We start from the raw sequence: 7,646 nt of genomic DNA, 5'->3' as shown, positions 1-7,646 counted from the left end.
ATGTGAGACAAGATTCCATCAAAATCCTAGAGGAGAACATAGGAAACACCCTTTTTGAACTCGGCCACAGTAACTTCTTGCAAGATACATCCACGAAGGCAAAAGAAACAAAAGCAAAAATGAACTATTGGGACTTCATCAAGATAAGAAGCTTTTGCACAGCAAAGGATACAGTCAACAAAACTCAAAGACAATCTACAGAATGGGAGAAGATATTTGCAAATGACGTATCAGGTAAAGGGCTAGTTTCCAAGATCTATAAAGAACTTCTTAAACTCAACACCAAAGAAACAAACAATCCAATCATGAAATGGGCAAAAGACATGAAGAGAAATCTCACAGAGGAAGACAGACATGGCCAACAAGCACATGAGAAAACGCTCTGCATCACTTGCCATCAGGGAAATACAAAACCAAACCGCAATGAGATACCACCTCACACCAGTGAGAATGGGGAAAATTAACAAGGCAGGAAACCACAAATGTTGAAGAGGATGCGGAGAAAAGGGAACCCTCTTACACTGTTGGTGGGAATGTGAACTGGTGCAGCCACTCTGGAAAACTGTGTGGAGGTTCCTCAAAGAGTTAAAAATAGACCTGCCCTAGGACCCAGCAATTGCACTGTTGGGGATTTACCCCAAATATACAGATGTAATGAAACGCCGGGACACCTGCACCCCGATGTTTCTAGCAGCAATGTCCACAATAGCCAAACTGTGGAAGGAGCCTCGGTTTTCATCGAAAGATGAATGGATAAAGAAGATGTGGTCTATGTATAAATGGAATATTACTCAGCCATTAGAAATGACAAATACCCACCATTTGTTTCAACATGGATGGAACTGGAGGGTATTATGCTGAGTGAAGTAAGTCAATCGAAGAAGGACAAACATTATATGTTCTCATTCATTTAGGGAATATAAATAATAGTGAAAGGGAATAGAAGGGAAGGGAGAAGAAATGGGTAGGAAATATCAGAAAGGGAGACAGAACATAAAGACTGCTGACTCTGGGAAACGAACTAGGGGTGGTGGAAGGGGAGGAGGGCGGGGGGTGGGGGTGAATGTGTGATGGGCACTGAGAGGGGCACTTGACGGGATGAGCACTGGGTGTTATTCTGTATGTTGGCAAATTGAACACCAATAAAAAATAAATTTATAATTAAAAAAAAGTTTGTCTTTAGTTAGGACACAGACACAGTTCCAAGACATGGAGGCTTATTATAGCTCAAATACCATTAGCCTGACATGTGGAGAGGAAGCCCAGAAACAGAAAGACGTGGTGTGTGTGACAGTCTTCCTCAGACTCATTTCCAAGTGAGAAGGCATTTACTCTATCCTAGTGTCTTTAAGATTTACAACAGTTTAACAGGTTGGCAAGTGGAGCCTTCTGATAGTGATATCCTGGTCTATTTATTTTGCCACAAATTTAATCTGAACTCTGTGACATTTATGAGGTTAAAAAGTGGGACACGATCTTTCCTAACATTGTCTGCTATTCATTACCTGTACCAGACTTGTTCTTGCCTATAATGCAGGCAGATATTTTCAGAAGAACAAACTGTCCTCTTTGAGTCATATTATCTGACCTGAGGAAAGCAGCTGTGAAGCAGGCTGCCTCCTCTGTGTGAGGAGGCTCCATCCCTCACCCACTCCCTTGTCTTCTCACTGCTCCTGTTTTGTGTCCCTTCCCTGACAGTAACACTTGCCTTTTATAAAAATGTGCACAGAACAGCAATTGAAGAACCTGTCCTTCTAACTCTGTGGCCACATCAGCGTTGACAGTTCAGTTTGTCTCCTGCTGGTTTTGTGATTGTAATTTCACATAATCATGGCCATACTGCTGGTATTATTTACACCCTGTTTTAACAATTATAATTTAAAAATTATGAAGTCCGTTTGCTGTAGAAATTTTGGAATATCCAGAAATGATTTAAGTCACCTGGTTATTTTCTTCCTGTCTTTCTGATTTGCATATGTATCCTTACTTTTTATTATCATAAGTATGATCCTGTGATATATACACTTTTTTTCATTACATATTTGCCTTTACTTTATAAAATTTGCATTTTCCATGCCGTCCCAAATTATATGAATATAATTTTAAGCAAATGTAAAATATTTTGTGGAAATATGATAATCATTTAACTTTTTTTTCTTCTCTCACACATTTAGACTTTATGATTTTTAGGAGAAAAGTGTACATAATGGAAATAAAATATTTCGTTAAAAATATTTCCTAAGAAATATTAGAGTGAGATAGCAGGGTCAAACATACTATCAATATAAGGCTCATGAGGCATGACTCACAATGTTTGTAGCAGTGGTCACAGGCAAGAGCATGTAACAGTGACCATCTGGCATCCCCCTTGACATTGGGAAGTCTTCGCCACTTTCATTCACTGGGTACAGCAACTTTTAAAAACAATTAGATTAGGGGATCCCTGGGTGGCGCAGCGGTTTAGCGCCTGCCTTTGGCCCAGGGCGCGATCCTGGAGACCCGGGATCGAATCCCACGTCGGGCTCCCGGTGTATGGAGCCTGCTTCTCCCTCTGCCTGTGTCTCTGCCTCTCTCTCTCTCTGTGTGTGTGACTATCATAAATAAATAAAAATTAAAAAAAAAAACAATTAGATTAGATTATTTGTACCAAAGCTCACAGGCATTTGCATTTGAAAAATATATGCAAGCTGGGTCAGCCAGGAGGTGGGGAAGAATAGCAGTAGATAATAATTCTTAGTCTATATAAATATTTTTAGTAGTATAGAAGTGACATTCATTTTGACAGGTTAGCATGAGTTATAGATTCTCTTAAAGGTTTTCCTCCTACAAGAAATAAAGTAAAACTTTATTTTACAGTTACAGTTTTGTTAAGCTAAATCTCTTGAGGATTAAACCCATGTATCTCCAGAGGTCTTAAAATTTGATGCACTTATATTGTAATATTAAATAAATTATATTATTCCTGAATGGACAGTGATACATCTTCTCTTCTTCTCAACTAGGTAGGATCTGAAGGAAATCCGGAGAAAAAGCAGGACAGTAAAAAACCATGCTGTTTTAAAACTTACTTTAATTTGTTTCTCTATTGAAACAAATTAGTTAAAATTGGACTGTTTCTTTGAGTAGACTCAAGGTAAAATTCAAGGATATAAGTACAAGTGTACAGCAGATTTGCCTCATTCACATGAATTTAAGGTTATATGTTCTTCATGTACAATTTCTTACCATTCTTTTGCATGGTAAAAAATTGAATTTTTGGGGTATGAATTTTTGAAGTCTGAAAAATAAGTTAGAGTTCCAAATTTCTTTCTCTGTTTTATTGAAGTAAAATTGGCATACAACATTATAGAAGTTTCTGGAGTACAGCATTACAACTCCATATTTGTATACACAACAAAGTGACCACCAACATTATTCTCATCACCACCCAAATTCCTACACAGTAAGATTGAGTGCATCTTGTCTACACAGTCAGAATGGCTCTGTGTCAGGTGTTGTTCAACGAAGTGTGCTATGAGGGGAGCAGTGCTGTGAGATGTGGGAACCATTGGCGTCTTGGTTTACATCTGAGAATGTGGGACTAGAATGGTGAGTGACTGTCCCAGGTGGCACAGCGGCAAGTGGCAGAGACTCAGGCTCCAGCTCTTCCACTCAGACCCTGGTACCAGGGTCTGTCTTTGTCCTGCACCCAGATGTCCCCCAAGTGCTGTGGAGCCTCCGAGATGAAACATGTGATCCAGTCAGAGCAGTAAGCGATGGGTCTCGAGGTGGGGTCTGTTCAATCCCTTCAAATCATCAAGCAAAGCTCTTCAACCTCAGAAATGCAAGCAGATAGGCACAAAGAGAATCATAGTAGAAACAACTCTGCCTAATTATGTGAAGACAGGAAGAAAGTGGTGACCAGCTCAGAACAGTGGGGTGGGGCCTGTACAGGTGGGGACTGGCTCCAGAGGCAGCCAGAGAGGCTGCAAATGAGACCCATGCCTGCATCCCCAGAGGCTCACAGGCCCTGGCCAGACTTTCTGCTTTAGTGATCGAGACACAGCAAAGAAGGGGGCATGTGAATAGTCAAATTCTAAAATACTTTAAAATAAATTCTTATGTAGCCACACCCAGTTCTTTTTGTGTCTATAACAGCCCATCTTCAGCACACACACTTTCTCATAAAGACATAAGGCAAAGTGTAGCATTTCCTCTTTAACTGTACATCTCAAATATTTTTGAGTTCTCTCTTTTTCTAAGTGTGAAAAGCCATTACTGAAAGTCACTGGAGGTAAAAACAAAAATAAAACAAACAAAAACAAAACAGGACTACAGCTGGGGTCTCCCTATTGAAAGTTGAAGGAGACGTCCACTGCTGACTTGAATGCATGGCTAATAAAGAATTTATTTATTGTAATACCTCATAGACATTGTACAGATCCATGTACATTGAGGACCTGCCTGTGGCTGGTAAGATAATGTGATGATCCATCCTGTGTTCAGTGAGACGGAGTCTTATCGGTTCATGAATAGTTGGAGCAAAGTCTTGTGCTGTATTCCGGATCAAAAGATTTCTTACTACATTGGAATAACACTTTTTTATGATGCAAAATATTTTTTTTTTAAAGATTTACTTATTTCTTTTTAGAGAGAGAATGCTATGGGGTGGGGCAGAGGGAGTGAAAATCTTTAAGCGGACTCTGCACTGAGGATCCCAGTGGGGGAGCTCTATCCCCAGGTGTTGAGACCGGGACCAGAGGTGAAACCAGGAATCTGATGCTTAATTGAACACACTACTAAGGCGCCTGAAGAAAATATCTTTTTATTTAGATATGCAGGTTGGAATTTTTTTTTAATTTATTTTTTATTGGTGTTCAATTTACTAACATACAGAATAACCCCCAGTGCCCGTCACCCATTCACTCCCACCCCCCGCCCTCCTCCCCTTCTACCACCCCTAGTTTGTTTCCCAGAGTTAGCAGTCTTTACGTTCTGTCTCCCTTTCAGGTTGGAATTTTTTGCTTCGTGTTTTTATATTTCTTTTGTATTTCTTATTTAACATCCTTCATTTCCCTTGTGTTTTTTAAATCACACTTATGGGCTCTTTGTACAATTTTAAGAAGTGGTAAACTCCAACATATCAACAGGATTCATTTTGCTTCTCTTGTTTTGCATCATGTGTTTGGCCTGAAGCATTGGAATTACCGAATGGGGCAAGGAGGGAATGAGAACACATGCACAGTGTAACCAGATATTTTGGTATTATTTTCATTATGAAATAGCACATTTCTTTTATAAGTATGGTTCTGAAATAGTGTAAGACTTATTTTGAACCCACAGTTTGAAATCATTGCCATCATCTTTCCTTTCTGTTTGGTTAATTTTTAAAAAATAGTGTTTCACTAATTTGAATTAAAATGAGATAAATTATACTGTGAGCTCTTTCTTCCAAACGTGAATATTTACCTTAATGCTTCACAGGAAGGCAGCGTGTCTATTAGTTTTCCTTCACTATTCATTGTGTCCTTCAAAAAAACCTCACTTGTGTGTAATGGCAGTGGTGCTGTCTTGGGTGGAAACTGACCATTTATTTGTGCTGTTAGAGTGATTCCATCTGTGCTTGTTCTGGAATGACCAAATGACAGGAGTGCCACCAAGGATATGAGAGGTTGAGGCTTAACCAGAAAGAGTTTCTTAATGTGGAGAAAGAGGTGAGGAGGGTCTACAGTTTCTGACCTTTGGACCCAAATATCAAGAACTCAGTGGCGTGGCCACAGTTAGAATATCCTACCTCAGGAGTGGAGTCCCATAAACACCAGGCCCACAGATGATGCCTAAGCTGGATGTGAGTGTATAATTTACCCTCTCTTCCACACATGCTGGGCTGAAGCAGTAGCATGAGGCCTCTACTCATGGAGGCCAAGATTCACCCAGAAGATGGCTCTTAAGCACAGACTAACAGGAGTGAAGTCTATGGTGGGAAAGTGTTGTGAAGTCAGACTGTGAAAGCCTAGGTTGGCAATCTCAGCAATAGAAGTTTGTTTCCCCAAGTACTGGACAGATTGGGTCCCAGGACTGGGCACCATCTGTGTACCATGCTCAGGTGGGGTGGGAGTGGGGGAATTTGCTCTTTGTGCACACATTGCTGAACAGGGTGGTCCTCTGCTCCACCCCCAGCACACTTACTTGATGTGCATGTCTCTATTGAGCCTTGCTCAGCCTGACTCTGTAGTCACTTGTCCCTTTAGAGGGACTGAGATGACTCAGTCTGTGACATTCAATTACACAGTTGAACTCAGGGCCTCCATATGTCTGTTATCTTGTGAGGAGAGAAGCACCTGCTGTTGTGATGTGTACACTTTGCCTATGCCAACAGTCTCATGTTGGCATGAGACCTCATGACATGGGCAGAGGTCTCATGTCATCCTACCTACACTGACAAAATGAGACTTGGTGAATCACCTACCATGGAAAAGAATAGACTCTGGTGGAATGTCTGGGATCACCTAACACTACAAGAAGTCTGTGTGCTGTTTTCTTGAGAACAGTGTCATCAGAGTGGACTGAGGGTGAAGTGTGTCAACGGTCCTGGTCAGAGGATCCCAACTCACATAGTAGCTACTTGGAATGAACGTGGTACAAAATAGGGGAACCCATTACTCATAGCATAAGAGTATGTATGATAGCAAGATCATGTGTGTGTTGAATATTTTCCTTCCATTAGCTGTGGCCTATTGGAAGTGAGCAAAATTGGCTGTGGTTTAACTGTCCTTATTTCATCTTTCAAACGCTAGGGCCACCTCTTCCACAGCCCCAACTAGCAGAGACCGGTTTGACCTCAAGCATTTTCCACGAATCAACCATGTTTGATAGAGCACATAGATAAAACAAGCCTGAGAAAATAAAGCACCGTCCTCACATCAACACCCTCCTGCCACTCACACCATCTCTGGCACCACCACCCTCCCCCTCTCTGCACATCCCAGTCCAGGGCAGCCCAGATCCAGTTGGGGAAAGAAGGTGCTGAGGAGTTGGAAACCGAAGGAGACACTGTCTAGGAGCCCCAGCAGGGATATCAGCCCACTCAGCTTTCCATCATTTGCTGGTTTCCCCTCTGTGCCTCCGTCCTTTCCACATGCAGAAGCAGTTCCAGAGTCTAAGTAGAGGCCCAGTTGTTTGTCCTAAGTAGGTTTGATCATATTCTTGAGAATCAAAATGCAGATCAAAATTAAATTTCCTCTTCCTTGTATCTGGTGGGTCTGTTATTTCCGCATGGGAACCTCTATTTGGTTTCCAAATGCTCCTGTTTCATAGCAACTGATGTTGATTGTAAATAAAAAGGTAGATCCTTCTGGGGACGCCTGGGTGGCTCAGCAGTTGAGTGCCTGTCTTTGGCTCAGGGTGTGATGATCCTGGGGTCTGGGATCGAGTCCTGCATCAGACTCCTTGTGAGGAGCCTGCTTCTCTCTCTGTGTCTCTGCCTCTGGCTGTGTGTCTCTCATGAATAAATAAATAAATAAGCTCTCTAATTTCTGAATTTTAAATGAGACATTTTATTCTAATATATAAAATATTTTACTTTAAAAGGAATCATTAGAAAAGGAGAGAAATGAATAGTCATTTATTTCTTTACCCAATAACCATACAATGAACATTTTGTTTAC

The sequence above is a fragment of the Canis lupus genome, chromosome 18, assembly GCF_003254725.2.
Source record: "Canis lupus dingo isolate Sandy chromosome 18, ASM325472v2, whole genome shotgun sequence".
Lineage (NCBI taxonomy): Eukaryota > Metazoa > Chordata > Mammalia > Carnivora > Canidae > Canis > Canis lupus.
Note: the sequence above shows the minus strand (reverse complement) of the source record.